General features: G+C 46.1%; 1 pseudogene; it reads left to right on the top strand.

The window, feature by feature from the left end:
- The first annotated feature begins 14,731 nt into the window (after positions 1–14,731).
- LOC141040677 (protein FAR1-RELATED SEQUENCE 5-like) lies at positions 14,732–19,878 on the top strand (annotated as a pseudogene).
- The last annotated feature ends 1,868 nt before the right edge of the window (positions 19,879–21,746 follow it).

Below are 21,746 nucleotides of genomic sequence, written 5' to 3'. Positions count from 1 at the left end.
CAATGATATTATTGCATGTTAATTGTTTTAGATCTTAATACCTGTGAGAAAGGATCCACATTTTATCTACCTCATCATCGCGAATCTTGCAATGCGTCGCTTCGAAATTCTGTGTCCTTATATCAATTGCGACGGTATAAAGGAACACTCAGACATTGTCATCGAAAACTTCAAGAGAGCTTACCATTCTGCTTACAACAACTATCCTCACACCATGGCCTCCTTTCATGTCAAACCTGTGCAAAGTGTATGTAACTCAGACAGAGAGTAAGTTTCTTTTAACTGTAGCTCTGCCTCATTTAAACCATGCATCTTTTTGTTCCACTACACATCCCATATCTACTGTTCACCTTCTATTCACAGACATTAATGCTCTCAATTTTCAGGGATGACAGTGCTATTTACACCATGCATTTGATGCCGCTCATTAATTTGAATAATAATTCATTTTTTATCAATAATGTAAGTTCACTCTCGTTGACAACACATCAACATACGTTCACCCCACACACCGTTGGACCGTGCAGTAGCTGCTGACGTTTTCCCAATGTGATAAACAGGTGCTCCAAGTGTATCTGTTGAGATTGGATCAGTCAGTAATTGTTTGTCAACCGCAGAGTGCGAGGCTGATGTTTCTGTTGCAGTAGGTTTTGTTGTTTCCTCCAAGAGTTTTTCCATTGGGCTTGTCAGAGAGTTGTGGTCTGCAGATCCTCCAGCAGAATTTTGGGTTTCAATCGGTGCAGAACACTCAGACGAATTTTCACCTGTCATTATAATTGCCCCGCTCTCTAGCATCTCAGTTGTTGACACAAAGGGCTCATGAACCGGCAAGCCATCAAGGCAGTTGTGCAGATGGTTATGCACTTTGTCCAAATGAATCTTGGCTTGTTCATCAATGTCCTCTTTGTTGTGGTCGATCCTGTTCACCTCCAGTAGCAACTTAATCTGGGTTGATGATTTTAGGCGTGAAGATAGATGAATTTGGGACTGTTCTTTGTCGTACGGATTCTGGGATTCTGGGTCAGGGGTATCGCAGCAACCCTTTAAATTTTCCCGGGAGTATGATGTGGCGTGAAGGACACTGGTCGAGCCACTGCTGGAAGAACTTTGACTGCTTGTTGTGCTAGAACTTGGAAGCGTAGAATATGTTGAAGGGAGTGATGAAAAAGTTTCTTTTTCATTTGAGTTGTCCTGTTGCAAGTTAAAATAAACGCCCCGGTCTCTGGTCTTGGTTTCTTTTGCACTAAGATCCCTACCAGGTGAAAGGAGCTTCTCCAATTTCTGCTCGAGAACTGGTTGAAACCGCGAGAAAAGTTCTGTGTACATTTCATTGATAACTTTGGCAATTTTCGCCTTGGCCTGGAACTGAAACAAAAACCATCAGAAATTATTAATGCCGAGAATGAAAAGAAGTTATTAATACCGAAAATGAAAAATATCTTGTGAACTACTGTATGTTCTGTCAATAATTGCAGAAAGGGCATGGAATAATGTGCGCAGAAGGACACATGATGTGCTGCGGGAAGCGCGGGTAACAAAGTCCATGAATCGTGGTGAACACATTCCTTGAAAGAGCACACCCGACGTACCTTACGAAGCATGGTTGATCTACCGCCGCAGGGAAGCAGTGCTATATTTAACACAAAAGCACAGCTAACGTACTATAGGAAGCACTTCTATATTTAACGCAAAGGCACACCTAACGTACTATAGGAAGCACTGTTAGTTTTAACGCAAAGGCACAGCTAACGTATTATATGAAGCACTTCTAGTTTTAACACAAAAGCACATCTAACGTACTATAGGAGGCACTTGTATATTTAACACAAAGGCACAGTTAACGTACTATAGGAAGCACTTTTATATTTAACACAAAAGCACATCTAACGTACTATACGAAGCACTTCTATGTTTAACACAAAAGCACAGCTAACGTCCTATTCAAAGCACTTCTATATTTAACACAAAGGCACAGCTAACGTCTTGTAGGAAGCACTTCTGGTTTTAACACAAAAGCACAGATAACGTCCTATAGGAAGCACTTCTAGTTTTAACACAAAAGCACAGCTAACGTACTATAGGAAGCACTTATGGTTTTAACACAAAAGCACAGCTAACGTCCTATAGGAAGCACTTCTGGTTTTAACACAAAAGCACAGCTAAGGTACTATAGGAGACTGTCTGGATGACCATGAAAGGACAGCTAACGTCCTATATGAAGCACTTCTAGTTTTAACACAAAAGCACAGCTAAAGTACTATACGAAACTGTCTGGATGAACACAATAGGACATGTATCTGTTTCGTAAGAGCTTAGGGAACATCATTTCAAACATAAAATCAGGTGCAGAAGCTGGAAATCACTTACGGAACAATGTTTTTCTTGAGGCACAAATTCTTCTATGTAGGCTTCTAGTCTGGGACTCATTTGGAAAAATGGCGCCTGAAAGCCAGGCGGTGGTTGGAAAGGCATGCGCCTAATGTCTTTCAGCTGCCATGTGGAAGGAAACAATTACAGTCAAGTCAAATTAATACATGGCAGCTAAGTCATTATGTTGAGTCGAAAACTTCGCCAAAGGAAAATGATGAAAAGTTGACTCACCGTGTGTTTCCCAAAAATTCCGTCCTCTGTTGACAGGCTGTCTATGTTAGAATAATTCTTAATGGCCTCTGTGTCCCACATGACAAGTCTTGCAGGAGTGTCAGGTTCCCGGTCCATAATCTTCGTATCCAGGTACTCAAAATACGTTATCTGCAAGTGGGGAAGAGGTAAAAATTAATCATGTTCTTGTAGCTGCTTGTGGGTATAAAGAAGTGTACAAGTTAGTGAAAGAACCACTGGAATCAGGAGGCAGCCACACAGGGCGCGTGCGAATCCTTTGTCCTTGAAGGTCTGGAGCGATGTCACCAGTTTCTCTGTGACAGCATTGGACCAATCATATGATGATATGTTACTTGCTGGTCCTTCTAGAGCGGCTAAGTAGTCGGGGCTAACGCAATCATATGTCGTTGGGCATAGAAATACTGCTGTTGCAAACATCACGAAAACCCGTTGAAACACGTCTCCTGTCAGCTCTGGGGTTATGAGATCAGTTAACTCTCTGATGTTTGGAGCGTGCCCAGCACACCGAGTTTCAGACTTAACCTGACATTTGAAAGCTTCTGAGCATTTTCTAGGGATAATCTGCCCGCCCAGTGGAATTCCTAAGATCCGGTGCATGGTGTATGAGTTGATAAGGAATCTGTATCCACTAGGCAGTATGAAACACCTGGAAGGGCAATCAAAATAGCGAACAAGCCAGCGAACGAAACACCTTGGAAGCTCACGACAGCGCAGATCTAGAAGGTATCCAAAACCAATATCTCTCACAAGCTACTTTTGTGGTTCTGTTAGCTTTTCACAGACAGTAATGAATTTCTGGAAGCTAAGTTTTGTGCTGAACTCTTCTTCGTATTCACCCATTGCAACAGCTCTGTGGACAAAGATAAGAAATGACCTTTAGCAAATGTATTGTTGAACCACATGCTTTTCTGGCAGAAGCTTACATATAAATGCCGAGTCAGCAAAACAGAGACAAATATTTAAGCCGTGATTAAAAATGCAGCTAGAATGAGAGGCATTGATTTCCAAAGAAATTTCAACGACACATGCGACATGCATGATAAAAAACACCTACTTCGAGGCAGCAAGCTGCTTCTTTGTCTTGTACTCCTCAACAAGCTTTTTGTGCGCTGCACGTTTTAACTCGATCCTTAGTCTCTCTGTCTCTAGTTGGTCATGAACCATGAAATCTTGGGTGACAATCTCCGTGTCATCGACAGACTGAGACTGAGACTCCGACAGCTGTGGGGTGGAGTCCATCTCATCGAACTCTACATAAGAGGTCATGAGACGTCATCATTACTAGGTCAGCTATGTAAGACAGTTGTTAGCAGTCCATGTGAGACCATCATCAATAGGGTGGTTAGCTAAGACGGATTCTAACTCTGAGTTAGTAACTGCTGTGCAAAAACGGACGTAACACTACTGGAATCCACTTATTTGCCGTCTGCCACCTCTTTGCCGTCTGCTGGCTGATGGCAAAGAAGGTCTTTGCCGTCAGCCACAAGAAAACAGACGACAAAGATGTGGCTGATGGCAAACGAAGTCTTTGCCATCAGCCAGTTCTTTGCCGTCCGCTGACTGACGGCAAAGAATCTTTGCCGTCCGCTAGCAGACGGCAAAGAGGTGGGTGGGTCCAGTTATTGTTTAACCAACTCAAGCCCACCGGCCCCACCTCTTTGCCGTCCGCAAGCGGACGGCAAAGAAAATTTGCCGACCGTTGGCAGACGGCAAAGAGGCGGCTACGTTAACGGCCGTCCCGCCCCGTCTCTTCTCCCCACTCTCCCATTCGTCCCCACCACACCCGCGCCGCCGCCGCCGACCCCGCCCACACCAGCCCGTGCCGCCACCCCGCCGGCCGCCCCACCGCCCCACACCCCTCCCCTGTGGCGCCCCGACCTCCACCGCACCGCACCCTCGCCGCCTCTTCCGCATCGCCCCGCCCACACCAGCCCGTGCCGCCGTCGCCGACCCCGTCCGGCGTAGCCGGCCTCCCCGCCGCCCCGCACCCCTCCCCAACCTCCATCGCTGCCCCGCCGCTCCTTCCACGTCGGCCAGCCGCGCCGCGGCCGTCCAGTCCCCGTACCGCCGCGCCCGTCCCCGCCCCCGACCCCCGACCAACCGCCGCTGCCGCTGCAGCCGCGGGTCGACCGCCCCCCGAGGAGCGCCGCCCATCGCTGCCCCTCCCCTCCCCATCGCTGCGCCGCCTCGCTGCCGCCCCGTCGCCGCCCCCTCTCCGACCCGTCGCCGCCCCCCACGGTGAGCCCCTACCATTTCTTTTCTGTTTTTTGTTTTTCTTTTCTGTTTAGATAAGGTTTTTTAGTTTAAGTTTTTTCAGTTTAGAATTAATTAGTTTAGCTTAATTAGTTTAATTAGTTAAGGTTTAATTAGTTTAAATAGTTTAGTTTTAATTAGTTTAGGTTTTTAGTTTAGGTTTAGGTTATATAGTTAGCTAGATTAGATTAATTAGATTGGATTATATTAGACTAGTGTTAGGTTTTAGTTAAATAGTCATAATTAAAGGAAGTGAAAAAAGATGAAAAAAGAAGACGAAAAGTAGAATAAGTAGAAGGGGGAAGAAGAAGAAGAAGAAGAAGAAGAGGAGGAGGAGGAGGAGGTGGAGAAAGAAGAAGAAGAAGAAGAAGAATAAGACGGGGGATGAGAAGAAGTAGAAGAATGAGAAGAAGTAGAAGTAGTAGAAGAATGAGAAGACCCCCTGACCCCCCAACCCCGACACCACACCCCGACACCCGACCCCGACTCCACCCCGACACCCGACCCCCTGACCCCGACACGACATCCCGACCCCGAAACAGCACCCCGGCCCCGACACGGCACCCCGACACCAACACGACACCCCGACCCCCGACACGACACCCCCAACACCCCGACCCCGAGACCCCGACCCCGACCCCGACCCCGACACCCCGACCCCGAGCCTGACCCGACACCGACACGGCACCCCGACCCCGACCCGGCACCCCGACCCGAGACCCCGACCCCGACACGGCACCCCGAGACCGACACGACACCCCGACCCCCGACACCTCCCGAAAAGGTGTTCTTTGGCCTTCCAGAAGCCGACGGGGTCATATATTTGTGAATTATTAGTTAGGTCATATATCTTTCGATTTTGTTATGAAAAACATCATATATAATTGTGTTGATCGGGTAGTTTTAAATGTGCAGTTGTTTCGTCGCTGCGAGGTTTGGTGTTCGACGACCTCGCCGTGCGTTTGACGAGCTCTGCCCCTTCGTTCGTGGGTGAGCACAAATTACATGTCCTCCTCCCCCATTAATTATTTGATCTATTCCGATGAAACTTGATAGCTAGCTATGTATGTGTCTTGAATCATCAGTATGCGTAACCAATATGTGTCTCCCGTTCGAAAGCGTCATAGTTATAAATATGCATGCATTTGCATATTTATAACCTTGATTCTTTCGAATTGTCCAACGCTATCCATGGAAAGCCCGAGTATGTTTAGATTGGGTTCGTTTTCCCATATGCTTTGCTCCGGATCCGACGCATAAATTTCGTCAGTGCCTCCCCTGTTGTTCTCCGGGTACACATCCTCTCTGTTTATTGCAGAGACGTGTATCAGGAGAACAGCGGGGAGGTGCTGCCGAAATTTTGCGTAGGATCCGGAGCATAGCCTGGGAAAATGAACCCAATCTAAACATACTCGGGTGGGATTAGGACCTATCATTACCTATTAGAGTGTAGGTTGCATGGACGTAATAAAATTGACAAAGTAGATCAACTGATGAATATATACATGGTGAATTATATATATATATATTTGTTGTGTGTCTAGTAGCTCTGAAAGTCAAGATGAGTGATCGTGCGTGGATGTACACCGGTCACACTGGTCAGAACAAATGGAGCACTGAATGGTTCACAAAAACCAAGGGGTTTGTGCGAGCCGCATTTGCAAATGGCCAGAGGAAAACCTGGTGCCCCTGTTTACGGTGCGGCAATTGGGAAAAGAGGACAGAGGCTGAAATGGGCAAACACCTGCAGAAGAGTGGTTTTACGCCCGATTATACGGTGTGGACATTTCATGGTGAGTCTGCCCAATGTGACCGAGCTGAGGTGGATCGTCGTCGCACCGACGAGCATGGTACCGGGATGGAAAACATGGTGCAAGACTTTGATGATGCTCGGGATTCGGACGAGGAGATGGAGGAATCTGCAAAGGCCTTCAATGAAATGTTGGAGTCTTCAAAACGTCCGCTCCATGAGCACACTGAGCTTTGTCAGTTGGATGCCATCTCACAAGTAATGGCTCTGAAGGCTCAGTTCAACTTGGGCAGAGAATGCTACGATGCAATGATGACAGTATTTGGACGCTTTCTACCCAAAGGCCATGTAATGCCTGCAAACCTGTACCAGTCGGACAAAATCCTCCGTGCACTAAAGATGCCCTATGATAAGATACATGCCTGTGAGAAAGGATGTGTCTTGTTTAGGCTTGACTATGCGGACTTGAACTATTGTCCCATTTGCAAGTCTTCCAGGTATGTTGTGGTAGACAACGGTATGGGTGAGAAGACACAGACCAAAATCCCCGTTAGTGTTCTTCGGTATATGCCAATCGTACCAAGACTTCAACGTCTTTTCATGGTCGAAGAGACGGCCAGACAGATGACATGGCACAAAACGGGCAAAAGAACCGAACTAGATGCAGATGGGAATCTGATGATTGTACACACATCGGATGGTGTTGCGTGGAAATTTTTTGATGAATTACATGGTGACAAAGCTGCAGATCCGAGGCATCCTCGAGTCAGCATCAGTACGGATGGGTTCAGTGTGTTTGGTATGACGGCAGCCCAATACAGTTGTTGGCCCGTATTTGTCTTTCCACTCAATCTCCCCCCCGGACAGATTATGCAAAGAAAGAACATTTTCCTGACGTTGATAATTCCAGGGCCCAACTATCCGGGGAAAAATATGAATGTGTACATGCAACCGCTTAAGGACGAATTGCAAGAAGCCTGGGATAATGGGTTCAAGACATACGATGCCTATAGCAAACGGAACTTCATAATGCGTGTCTGGTACATGTACTCGACGCATGACTTGCCGGCGTATGCGCTATTCGTTGGCTGGTGTGTGCATGGAAGGTTCCCGTGCCCCACATGCAAGGGAGCTCTTGAGTTTTGTTGGCTTCAGGCCGGTTGCAAGTTTTCTTGCTTCGACATGCATAGATAGTTCCTGAATCCTCGCCATAAGTTCAGGAAAGACAGGAAGAACTTCATCAGAGGTAGAGTTGTCAAAAACTCTGCACCACCTGCATTGACAGGCCAACAGACCCTGGATCAGTTAAACGCTCTCGAGCCAGATCCAGAGCGTCCAGGGTACTTCAAGGGGTATAATTCTAAGCACGCCTGGACTCACAAAACATGCTTATGGGATCTGCCTTACTTCAAAGACCTCCTTTGCCCACACAACATCGACGTGATGCACACTGAGAAGAATATCGCCGAGGCACTTTTTGGTACATTGTTCGGCATAGATGGGAAGTCAAAGGATAATACTAAGGCTAGAGTCGATCTGGAGGCGCTATGTGATAGGCCATTACAAAACATGAAAGAACCGAAAGGAAAGCAGAACTAGACGAAGCCAAAGGCATGGTTCAATCTTGGAAGGCCAGCTATGAGGGAAATTATCTTGTGGGTGAAAATGCAGTTGATGTTCCCCGATGGGTATGCAGCGAATCTACAGAGGGGAGCCAGTCTTGATAAATTGAAGATATTTGGTCTCAAGAGTCATGATTGGCACATATGGATTGAGCGGGTAATGCCGGTGATGTTGCGTGGCTTCATCCCTGAGGATGAATGGCTAGTACTGGCAGAACTCAGCTATTTCTTCCGTGTTCTTTGTGCGAAAGAACTATCGCCTGGCGTGCTAGAAGAAATGGAAGAGTTGGCGCCGGAGTTGATATGCAAGTTAGAGAAGATCTTTCCACCGGGCTTCTTTAATCCAATGCAACATTTGATTTTGCATCTCCCGACCGAGGCAAGATTGGGGGGGCCCGTGCAAAATCGTTGGTGCTACCCAACTGAGAGGATGCAGAAGACGCTTCGACAAAAATGTAAAAATAAACGTAGAATTGAAGCATCGATGGCTGAGGCATTCATCACTGAGGAGGCGGCAAACTTCGTGACAGCACACTACGAAGCCAAAAATCATCATTTGCATAATCCGAAGCCTCGGTACAATGCTGACGACCCTAAAAAGGGTGGATCCAACCTCAGCCTATTCAAAGGGAATCTCGCACCAGCCAGTGTTTCAAATCCAGTATCTTTGGATAACGAACAATGGCAGACCATTTCGTTGTATATCTTCAACAACCTGATAGAAGTGCGGCCGTACATCGAGTAAGTTCTCGGTACATAGTTTCGCAACTTCTATTTCCTTTGAACTGCTCTTATTCCTGGATATTTCATACAGTCGATACGTTGCCTTATTCTCGTATGGAGCGGTGATCCAAAAGGATTCTGTCGAAGAGTATGAGCTTCTCGCAAAGCAAGGAGGCGGCTATCCCGGTTTCATCTCTTGGTTCAAACAAACGGTAATTTCTATTAGACTTGTAGGCTAATTTGTAGGCGGCTATCCCGGTTTCATTCGCTAATTTGTGTGTAATGCAACAATCCTTTCATATTAAACTTGTAGGCTAATTCAGAGTCTATGGACGCCGAATTGAGACAAGTCGCTAATGGTTTTGACTATAAGGTCCGTTCATTTGACAAATACGACATCAACGGGTATCGCTTCCGTACCTATGGCAAAGAGCTATCTATGGCCGACCGAAAGTCTACAAATTGTTGTGTATCTGCTATCGGCGAAGGAGGTACCGAGTATTATGGGAGAGTTGAAGCGATTTATGAACTTCTATTCTATGGTGAAAACCCACCGAATGTCGTAGTCTTCAAATGTTATTGGTTTCAGCCGAAGGAGACTAGAAGGACTCATGAACATATAGGGCTAGTTGAAATCAACCAAAGCACCCATTTAGATGTTGCTGATGTCTATATTACGGCTCAACAGGCGACCCAAGTATTCTATCTACCGTGGGCCTGCCAAACTAATCCAAATCTGAAAGGTTGGGATGTCGTTTATGAAGTGCCGCCACGTGCTAGACTATCTCCCCCAAAGGAAGAGGATTATGAAACTCACATTAACCCAGACACATATGAAGGAGAATTCTTCCAAGAGACACGTCTTTCCAAAAAGCGTTTCAAGAACCGCTATACTTCACCCCCAAAACATTGAAGTAGACAGCGACAGTGAATCCGACATCACCCCAGAGGAGGAACAAGAAGAGCCGGAACAAGAAGAGGTTACTGCTGCGGATGACCTGTCATTGCTTGACCGATTACGTCAAGGTGGCCTTCCACATGTTGATGCCACTTAACCCTATGAGCCCGTCACTGATTATAGTGATGATGATGATTATGCATTTATTCATGATACTGATCGAGATTATTAGTAGTGTCAGGTATTAAATTTTTTAATGTTGTACTTGATGATGATACACTTAAGTGATACACATATTATTATTCATGTCGGTCTTTTTTTTATGTTGTACTAATTTCGTTTACTGTTTGTCATGGCAGGTGTTGAAAGATGGTGGGCGCTGGTCGGGAGCGCGCCAAGGCCCCTTCTTCGTCGGTGCGTGGTCTGAGGTATTCGATTCCAGACGCACCTCTCCGCTGAGCGTTGCTGGACAGTATGTCCACACCGCCGGGCCCTTCTTCGTCGACCGCGGTGCCCAGCAGGGGACGAGGTAGGAAGAGAGGAGGTGGGGCACGTGGTCGCGGGAGAGGAGGTAGGGTGACTGCTACGGCGCCTTCCTCGCCGCCACCCCCAGCTGTTTCACCCGATCACGTGACTGCTAGGGTGGACTCGTCCGAGGAGGAGGCTACACAGACTCCGGTCCACGAGCCTCCGGTCCACGGGTCTTGGGCCCACGAGCCTCGGGTCGACTGGCCTTCGGCCCACGAGACCCCGGAGGAGCACACGTCCGGATGGGGTACCTGGCCGGATCAGCCCGAGGAGCCGAGTGGCCATGCTGATGATGGCGGGGAGCCGACTGATCTTGAGGAGGAGGGGGGCACCGTCTACCAGCGTGGTGCTACACGGCTCCCGTCCGTGCCGGCGACCCGCGAGCAGAGGTGGTTGATTTTCCCTGATGGGGAGAGATACGTAAGTGCATTTAATATTTTTGTACCTTCTGCATTCACGTTTCTTCAAATAACTAATGCGTTGGCCTTGTCATGCTGCAGGGGTTGGGACCACCATCATAGTGTCCGCCGGCCCAACTCCGTCCTTGGAGTTCTTTGCCGGCAAAACTTCCCGGGGTCTGTCACGTTGCCTGGTGAGGGTCGGCTTCCAGAGCTTGGATTGAGCTGGGAGCACTACGTGGCTGCCCTGGCCCCGCCGGATGTCATTATCGATGGTGTCGTGTGCGACACGAGGGTAGACATGGTGATCAGGACGTTCTGGGTAATTTCTCCTTTACACATTTAAAAATCTTCAACTAGCTAGTTATTAATTGTACTAATCAATATTGTCTCATTTGATTGCAGACATTCTACAGGTGTGAGGAGGGATACGAGGAGGACGCGGCAAATGTTATCCAGAACGTCTGCAAGCGCCTACTCCAGAACTTACGGCACGAGGCTCGGGTGCAGGCTGTTCGAGACTACTACGCCTTGCGTGGTATCAAGAAGACCAAGCCGGCGTGCCGCGATAAGTTCCTGAGTAAGGAGCAGTACATGAAGGTAATTCTTAAGGCCTTCTACTTAAGTTCCTTCATTTAGTAATTCTTAGCCGTAGCGCTCAAGTTTCTATTTGCTAACTTAGGCGCCTCCGAGATGGTGTGCGGATCGGATGGATTGTTGGGAGGTGTTGGTCGATGAGTGGTGCTCAAAAGAATGGCTAGCCCTCCACAACGAGGCCAAGGACAAACGTGCCCAAATGGAAGGTGTGCCACACCATCAAGGCAGCTCCAACTTATATCAGTTCGGGCGCAACTGGGTATGTGGTTTGCTTCATGATTCATGCAATTCATTCATCATGCTAGCTTGAGCCCTTTAATTACTAATTTTCATTGTTTCTCTCTTTCAGGCACGCTACAATAAGGCGGATAAGGTGCCAGAGGTGTACGACCTGTATGCCATGGCCCACACTGCCTCTTTCAAGAAAGTCAAGGCTTTCTCTCAGTCTGACCTCGATGATGCAAACAACTTCACCAACATCTCCTCCCACAACAAGCTTGTGAGATATAGAGATGAGGGGAAGGCGAGGAAAGGGGAGGACTTTAACCCGAGCCAAGGTCCCATCGATCCAGAGCTGGTGATGATATCTGGTGGCGGGAGGTCCCATGGCTCCATAGCCATTGGAGATGGACTTATCCGTTGTCCTAGCACTCTCCCGGAGATCAAGGCGCGCCAGTCGAGCTCCGCTCCTGAGATAAGGCCTCGTGAACGGCCAGTGCAACTCGCCATCAAGGTTAGTGATACGTACTCAGTTATCTTTCTCCATTACATTGTGTGCGCTTCCATCAATGATTACAAATGGTCATGTGAGTGGTGTTGCAGGCTGCTATACAGACTGAGAGAGATAGAACGGAGAAACTTCTGGCGGAGGCGGCGGAGAGGCAGCGGGAGATGGAGGAGAGGACGAGGAAGATGATGGAGGAGGAGAGGGCACGGAATGACATGCAGGCAAGGGCCATGTACGAGCTCCTTGTGGTAAGTTTCTTCTGCAGATTACTTGCTAGTCTTAACATTTGAGTCTCATTACTAACTAGTATGACTCTGTTGTGAAAACCAAATGTGCAGTCTGTGTGCGAGAAGTCCGGTCAGCCCGCTCCACCGATGCCAGTGATTGCTCCTGGGAGCACGGTGAGTTTAATTTGAATGGACATTACTTGCTAGTCTTAACATTTGAGTGTCATAATGCTAACGAGACATTGGAAATGATCTTTGGTGCAGCTTAACTCCAGAAACGCATCGCACGATCCTTCTCCAGGTAGCGGCACTAGCCACCCCGCTCCTACACCTCCCTGATCACACTAAGTTTCTCTAGTGTTTTGCTTAACAAATGCATAAAGACCTAGACTTAGCTTTATTTCCTCCAATATGCTTACCATAATGACCTAGAGTTAGCTTCTTTTCCTCCAAAATGACCCATTTTACCTAGGTTAGCTTATAAATGATGCAGTTCATCCAAGTTAGCTCAAAAGTGACCCATTTTACCTAGATTAGCTCCTAAATGATCCATTTTACCTACGTTAGCTTTAAAATGGCCCATTTCACCTAGGTTAACTCCAAAATGACCCATCTTACCTAGGTTATCTCATAAACGATCCATTTCAACTAATTTAGCTCATAAATGATCCATTTGACCTAAGTGAGCTAAAAAACAATCCATTTCACCTAAATTAGCTCTTAAATGATCCATTTCACCTAAGTTAGCTCAAAAAGATTCATTTCAACTAAATTAGCTCATAAATGATCCATTTCAACAAAGTTAGCTCAAAAAGATCCATTTCAACTAAATTAGCTCATAAATGATCCATTTCAACAAAGTTAGCTCAAAAACGATCCATTTCAACTAAGTTAGCTCATAAATGATCCATTTGACCTAAGTGAGCTAAAAAATGATCCATTTCACCTTAGTTACCTCAAAAACGATCCATTTGACCTTAGTTAGCTCATAAACGACCCATTTCAACTTAGTTAGCTCATATATGATCCATTTCACGTAAGTTAGCCCATAAATAACATACTCTTCTTGTTCTAGTCTTCTTCTTGTTCTAGTCACCTATTTATAACTTTCTTATTTTTCATTTTGCAGATTTCATTCACTTGACGAAAGCTTGCATAGATGGAGTGCTCCTTATCCCTTTCTCTGTTTCTTTTGTATCGCTGAACTATGCATGTATCTTGGTAGTTGGATGAACTATGCTATGTATGATGGAACTTGGTAGTTGGATGGAACATATGTGATGGAACTATGTATGATGGAACTCTGCATGTTGGATATCTATGTGATGGAACTATGTCATATACATCATATATATCTTATATGTTTGCTGTGAAATATATTTGTATATGTCATATATATTTGTGATGAAAATTGTTGGATTTAATAAAAAACAGAAAAAAGAGCCAATATGCAGGCTCTTTGCCATCTGCCACCGACGGCAACGGGCTCTTTGCCGTCTGCCACCGACGGCAAAGAGGCCACGTGGCATCTAGCTGTGCTTCCTGGGAGCTGACCCATTTAGTCAATTTGCCTACAGTGGCAGACGGCAAAGAGTAAAAGAGTTTGCCGTCAGCGGCAGACGGCAAAGGCCTGCCATGTGGTGACGTGTAGATGACATCATACGGTGGACGGCAAAGACACTAGAAAATTTGCCGTCCGCTGGCGGACGGCAAAGGCCTGCCGTTATCCACTTAACGGACTGAGAGCACAAGTTTTGCCGTCCGCTCTCTTTGTCGTCCGCCGCAGACGGCAAAGGGCCTTTGCCGTCAGCCGCCAGGAAGCAGACGGCAAAGCAGCTGTTTACCGTAGCCTACTTTGCCGGAGCCTTTTGCCGTCCGCCGTTCGTGCCTTTGCCGTCCGCCGTGGCAGACGGCAAAATAGCTGTTTCCTGTAGTGTAAGTCCTTTGGATCTCTTCTATAGATTGCGGATCTATAAAAATAATTTTACATGTGTCCTCATGTTAGGGATCAGAATAGTGAATTTTGACTGCAGTTTCATTGAGCTCTACAACTAATATAATCTGTGGTCACGAGAGTGCTTAAGTTTTGCATGGCTAGAGATATAACTCAACTTAGCAAAACCACGGCGCAAGCATGCAGTTGGCATGATTAAAGTGAGGTCAGCTGAGTCCTAATTTTAAATCCATAACCCTTCTGCTGTTAAGACGGCGCAACAGTTTGAGCACGGACCAGCTGAAGATAATTGGATCCGGAACCGATATTCAAATCGCGCCCCACCTGCTGTGTTGCGCACATGCGGTGTGTACGCAGCCCGCGGAATTGCTAGCACCAGTAATTTATTTTGTTCAAACGTTGAATCGGTGGCATAATCATGGTGAGGATGCAATGGATTACCTGAACAGGAGATCCATGGCGAGTGAGATGAAGGAGGCCGATAATTTTTCGGTGACGAGCGAACTCTGCGGAGGGATCAGGATTGGCTTTCCTTTGGAGAGCCAGAATATGCCTCGCCTGTCGCCACCGATGCTAGATGGAGAGAGATCTGGAACTCATCTGTGGACGGCCCCACAAGTTAGTCAAATACTTGGAGGAACTATTTGAGAGCCCGCATGTCAGTATGAGTTTGAAGTCCACGTACCACATTTTCTCACCCCAGATGGAGGTACTCCTCGTAGGACTCATATAAGGCCGACCCCACAAGTTAGTGAGAGACTTAGAGGAATTAGTAACTGAGAGCCCACTTGTCAGTGTCGTCGACAGTCAAGTGACTTTCGTTAGGTTTCATGGTTATCTTTGTGTTAAGTGTTGCACAAGCAAATTAGCATCAGAGGATCTCACTTTGGTTGAGGTTGTAGTTTAATTAAAAATTAATATATGTATATATTTATATGTCACTTATATAGAACTAAAAATATATCTCTCTTGCGTTGTAAGTGTAAAAGGTTAGTAAGAAAGATTGAGATCGACTTCGAAATGTTTCAACACTGATACTGCAGGTTTATAACCTTTATATTTATTTCGTCTCTTTTTCGGGCAGATGTTCAGGAGTGCGTCATCTAGTCAGGACAACAGGGACGGTCGGTCTTTGAACGACATCAGCAAGGATTATGGGAGGCAGGTAATAGTAAGGCAGTTGAACATTAGTGTTTGGTCTTTTATTTCTGGGACGTTTGCTGTCAACAACAACAAAAATGATTTATATATCCTGGATGAATGATGTAATATCTATTTATCCTGTGCATCTACTCTGCAGTTGAGTATAGAAAGGTGGAAGAAAAAAATTACTAGAAAACGAGAAGAAGATCAAGGATGCAGATGCTGCCAAACACGCACATGCCATGCAGGCTGGAATAATTGGAGTCAAGAGTGAGATACAAGTTCTTGGCAAACGTCCCAACCAGGAGCATGGTGTGCAACAGACACCTGCGAAGAGGAGCATTCTAAGCAGCAGAGACTCCACTAAGCAGATTGTGCAGGTAACGGCGAAAACTTGAAACGCTGGTTTTAACGTACGTGGAAGTTTTACTCGCACATGCCTCTAATTATTTTTTGGTTTGAAGACACAGATGCCCACAAAGGCGCAGAGTGGGCGTTGTGACGGCCCAGCGTTTGTAGGCGGTCATAATGAAGAGGTACAGGGTAACAGAATTTCCTTTGATGCAAGCAGAAGGATCATTGGCAACAAAAGCATTGGTGTTCAAGGATTCGGTACGGTTTGCACAAGCAAGAAGAGCCCAACGACAAAATCCAACATAGGAGCAATAAACTCTACCATACAGCAATACAGGTGACAGCATATACAAACGTCCAACAACATTTAAAGCAAATGTATATTTTTTTGTGAGCAATTTTTTCTTTGTTTTCGTCTGCTATATTTAAATTGTAGTATCTTCCACACGCAGGTGTACGAACAAGGAAGCAAGTATCGTGGTAGTCCACGGATCGATGAAAACATAAGGCAAGGTCCTTTGAAAGGATCACCTGTGGCGTTCAACACGAGGGGTCCTTCCAAAGGATCTCCGATGGCATTCAGAATCGTCAGCGAAATCACCAATGCACGGAGGTTGTCGCCAAGTTTTGCTGGACAAGAGAGGCATGGGAAAACAAAGGTGACGTCGGAACTATGCTTTTTCAATTCAACACACAAACAGTTTTATGGAAGAACAGGGTAAAGTGCAAAACAGGAGGATGGCTGTATCTGCAGTTGTTCTTTTGTATACGATGTTGTTGTGCCTCTCCGGTTATGGTGTAAACAGAAGCACATCTGTGCCTCTTTGTGCAGATGTGTGTGTAGCATGGTCACATTCGTGCTGCTGGGTGTAATGTGAACAGTGCATCTGGTGTACCGCTTATACTCAGTGAAGAGGCACGGGTCTGGTTTTGGTATACCAGATGAGCCCTGATGAGTCATATAAATCTTTTGTTTAGAAATTAAAAAAATGCATATGCTGCTCTGGACATCTAATTCTGTTTCGTGCCATGTGTTCAGGATTTGGCGGAGGGGATAACAGATGAGGCAAAGAAATATCATAGTTCTCCATCCATTTCGAAGGAAACGCAACGTTCACAGCAGCAAGTATCGTACAGCGCTAGCACGGATTGCATGGTAGAAGCAGCACAATCCCTTGGTTGCATGAGTGCCGGAGAAACAGGTAGCAGCATTGCACAATGCAACAGTGGAGAGGCAGACTCATTTATGGATTTGACCGTGCCATGCAGAAACGACGCTGCTGCGTGTGACAAACAACAGAGCAGCAGCAGCTCTGCTGTAAGTGGACCTGTGGTTGGCGATGAAACTGATGTCGTCAGAAGTGAATGCGATCAGACGAACGAAGACACGGTAGACAGAATCATAATGGCGCCGCCGACCATTGTAGAGAAAGAAATGGATGACATGTTTAAAGAAGGCATATACCCAACGATTCAGGAGGTCACCGAAGCGGTCGAACCAGAAGGTGGTATGGTATTCGGATCTTTGGATGAGTGCATTTTCTTTTTCTAAAGATATGCTAGAAAGGCTGGCTTTGCTGCCAAGCGATCAACGAGCAGAAGATCGACATATGATCAGCAACTTGACAAGCAGGTGTTTCAGTGCACCAAGGATGGGCAGAATAAAACAACTGAGAGACATGTTAAGGAGAGAAGGAACAACTGCTTGATCCGGACAAGCTGCCCACTCCAAATAACAGCCAAGAGGGATACAGATAGGAGGAAATGGTATCTGAAGAACGTGCGTCTAGAGCACAACCACCAGCTTCACCCATCTGATTGGATGCTGAAGTTCATGAGATGCTATAAGAAGATTACACCTCAGGAGAAATTCTTTATACAAGTGCTGCAGAAGGCGAGGTTAGAACCAAGGAAGGTTATGCGGATTTTTACTGCCATGGGGAAACCGAGGCGAGAAATTATGTTCGACACGATTGACATAAGCAACATTGCATGCCGGGATAGGGCTGCAGAGCGCGGCACTGATATCGCAGACACCATGAAACTGTTTGCCGATATGCAGAGGCGGAGGCCGGGATTCCACCATGTGGAAGAGACAGAGAACAATGTAGTGCGCAGCCTGTTCTGGACAGACTCCTTGTGTAAGATGAATTATGATCTATATGGAGATTTCGTGTCTTTTGACACGACATTCTCTACGAATATATATGGCTTGCCATTTGCACCAATTATAGGTGTCGACAACCATGGGTCGACCGTCCTGTTTGGAGTAGGTCTTTTGAAGGATGAGAAAATAGGGTCATTCAAGTGGCTCCTAAGCATGTTTGTCGAGGCAATGGGAGGTAAAGAGCCGAAATACATAATAACAGACCAGGACCAGGCGATGAAGACTGCAATAGAGGAAGCTCTTCCGAGAACGAGGCACAAGTTCTGCTGGTGGCATATTAGGAACAACCAGAAGGAAAATAATGCAGCAGTGTTTGCGCAACACCCAGGGATGTCTGATGATTTATTTCGAATCGTCAAAAACTCACTAGATCAAGACGAGTTTGATCGTGCCTGGAAAGAAGCCATTTCTATGCACAAGGTGGAAGGCAACGAACACCTGAACATGCTATGGGAACTCCGAAATTTTTGCGTGCCGGCCTACTTCAAGGACTGCTTCTATCCTTTCTCGTCAACAACCACTCGCAGTGAGAGCACGAATTCAATGTGGAAGAATTACGTCGACCACAAGGACACTATAAAAAGGTTTGTTGATGCGTATCACATGATTCAGCAAAATTGCCTCGCCACTCTTGACAAGAAAAGACACCGAACAGAAGAGAAGGCACCATCACTAGAGACGGGTTTTCCGATTGAAAGACAAGCAAGTCAAGTATACACAAATGAAATTTTTAGGAAATTCCAGATGGAGCTATGGAACCGGACTTACTTCAAGTGCTCTGACCTGACAAAGGGGAGGGCGTATTTTTTTAAAAAGATTACTGAGCCTGGAGAAAAAGTGTGGAAACCATATCCGGGCGAGGAATTTGACAAGTCTGAGTTCAGGGTAGATGTGGATGAGCAAAAAGAAATATACAGTTGCAGCTGCAAGAAAATGAGTAGGGATGGCATTCAGTGCTGCCATGTGCTTAAGGTGATGGACCAAACAGGCATGATCAATCAACTTCCAAAATCCTTTGTCATCCCCAGATGGACCAGGAATCTATCAGAGAGTCTGAAAGTTCTGTCTACAAGTCAAGGTGATAGCATGACCGCACAAGACGATGAAACTATGAGATTCTTCCTCGCTTACGCTGAGTTGTCGGATATCCGTTCAAATGCTTGCAGAAAAGAGAAGGCATACAGTGTGCTTCATGAGTGTATGGTAGATATGAAAATAAAAGTCATGGCGGCACTTGCCGAGGAACCAGACACATGCATTCTTGCCAAAACTCTCAAGAACCCTCCCATGAGTGGCTCAAAGGGCACGAAAAAAGGAGATCAAATCAAAGCTGGTTCTGAGAAGAAAGGAAAAGGCAACAAAGCTGCATCCAAGTGCGGCCGTTGTAGAGTAAAGGGTCATAGGAAAACAAACTGCCTGGATAACCCAGAAGTCCAGGAGAGGATGTGGATTGAAGAGGAGAAGAGGAAATCGCAGGAGGAGAAGAGGGCAAGGTCAATGAAATGGCCGACAACACCGACAACACCATCGAGGACATCAAACGGCTCAGGACAATGCACTCCAAGCCCAGGAGGAAGACGTCATACGCCAGCAACTCCAACGACCCCACTGACAGCAGGGAGCATTCACCAAAGTCTTGCATCTATGCCAGAATCGAACATCACACAAGCCAGGCACACAGAATGCGTGCAGGGAAGCCCGGGACAAGGCACGGAATCTGCACAGTCCATTTTCAGAAAGGAAAGGTCTGAGTGGAGACTTTTTGGTACGGGAGAACTGTACGAATAGAAAAATTAAAAGGTAATAATGCAGCTTAAACAGGACGTAAGCAAAAGAATAGTGGCGACCGCAATCTTTCGCTTTGTTTTTATGTATGAATATTAATTTTACAGGTAAATAGGTTGAATAGCTACGCAGAAAGGTGGGGTTGCACAAGGGTCGAGAAGGAAGAATGGATCGCTGAACATTCAAAAACAAGACCGCACGTGGAGCGATGAAATAGCAAGCAATTGGTGGGGAGGGCGGGCGGGTGTCGATTGTTTATTTTCTTGTGTTGTGGGTATAAGAACGGCTTGTAAGTTAATTTGCTGCAGAAACAAAACAAATTTAAATAAGAACGCCTTTTGCTTCTTTATGTATTTTTTACTCAGCGGAGAAAAATATCAAAGGCATAGGTTTCCTTGTTATTTTCCGCAGCCGCGTCGGTTTCTGAACGTGGATGTTGTAAGCATACAAGCATGCTTCTCTGCTGCGTGACAGAGAGATAAAAATAACCTAAGGCCACAGGCAGCCACGGCCATGCCACCGGTGAGTGTTCAACCGTGACTCTCATGGTTGCATGGTCACGCCCGCCGTTATGGAACGAAAACATTTTTAAGCACAGAATCTGGGTCGTGCTTCTGGGGCTGCATAACTGTGGCTTTCGTGGTAACGGTGCCTCGCCTGTTCTTACACATGTTCTTCTGTTATGAATGCATGTCTGTAAGTAATTTAAATAACCGTGCTTGCGATGCGTGTCCAACCGTGCCTCATGTGCCTTCACGCTGTGCTTCTGTCATGCAAAGATTTCAAACAGAACGGGTCACGGTTGTGTTTGTTTTTCTGTTTCACAAATGGATATAGGGCCTGGCAGTAGGTTCATGACGTTTGCTGTGAGAGAATCACGTCTTTACATGCTACGAAAGCACATGGAATCACGGTCGTGCCTGTGTGGCATGTAGAACAGTGTGTCTCATTCTTGAAAAGTCGTGCTTCTGCCATCACTTCACTTACTTGGTTTTGTCCGCGTTTTAGCAGAATCATCTGCAAAGCAGAGGCAGGGCCTTGAATCTTCTAGTGACTTAATTGTCAACGTGCCCGTGGAAAATTTTGCCGCTTGCAGAGGGAAGATGACTGTACAACCGTGCTTCCTGCGTCGAACAGATTCACAAAGACAGGCACGCTTTGTGAATGTGTGCGGTAAATAATTAAATCATGGAGGGGCACGCCCGTGCCTGGTCTGCAAGTACAACAGTGCATCTCGTACCATCAAAGCCGTGGCTCTATTTGATGCTTCAAGCAACCACCTAGCATTGACTTGTTACTACTTTTGAGTTTTCAGTGACCCAGTCGATCTGTCATGATCAGGACTTCTAGTTACTGTGTGTGTTCTACTATAAGTTTGAGTCTAATGTTGTATGCCTGTTGTTAAGTTCTATTATTAGTTAATACCACTTTTTATGCATCTCTCTATATGTGTGCGCATATATAATGATTCATTTCTGATGATGTTAATTAATATGCCTCCTCGTGCCTCTTGTATCTGTAAGACTGTGCGTTTGTTATCACTGCACGGCACTTCCTCTGTGTATGTCTGTTACCCTGTGGTGAACGTTTGGGTGGAAACATGCTGCACACAGCCTAGAACATAGCGTCCTGTAGAACCACGACAGTGTTGTTTCTGCAAATAGAGACGTGCTTGTGCTTTGTTTAAAAGTGTGCCCGTGCTTCATTGTGAAACAATGAAATATAGATAGCCACGAATGTCCACGCCTTTTATATCGAAATAATATACGGAACATCAAGAAAGATGTGTGACACAACTCAATAGGGAACCGTGTCCATAGGGAGTTCACGTCCGTGCTCTTAAATACAAGGAAATAAGATTTTAAATACAGCGTCCCTCACATAGGCCATTGCGTGCCTCTGTGGGCTAAACGCCCCTGCGTCTCCGTCTGATAGAGTCACAGGCTAGCGTGACTATGTAATACCACCGACCATGCCTTTGAGCGCTTCATGCTCGTT

Source organism: Aegilops tauschii, chromosome 2, assembly GCF_002575655.3.
Source record: "Aegilops tauschii subsp. strangulata cultivar AL8/78 chromosome 2, Aet v6.0, whole genome shotgun sequence".
NCBI lineage: Eukaryota > Viridiplantae > Streptophyta > Magnoliopsida > Poales > Poaceae > Aegilops > Aegilops tauschii.
The sequence above is the reverse complement of the archived record's forward strand: the minus strand, read 5'-3'. Positions and strand labels throughout refer to the sequence as shown.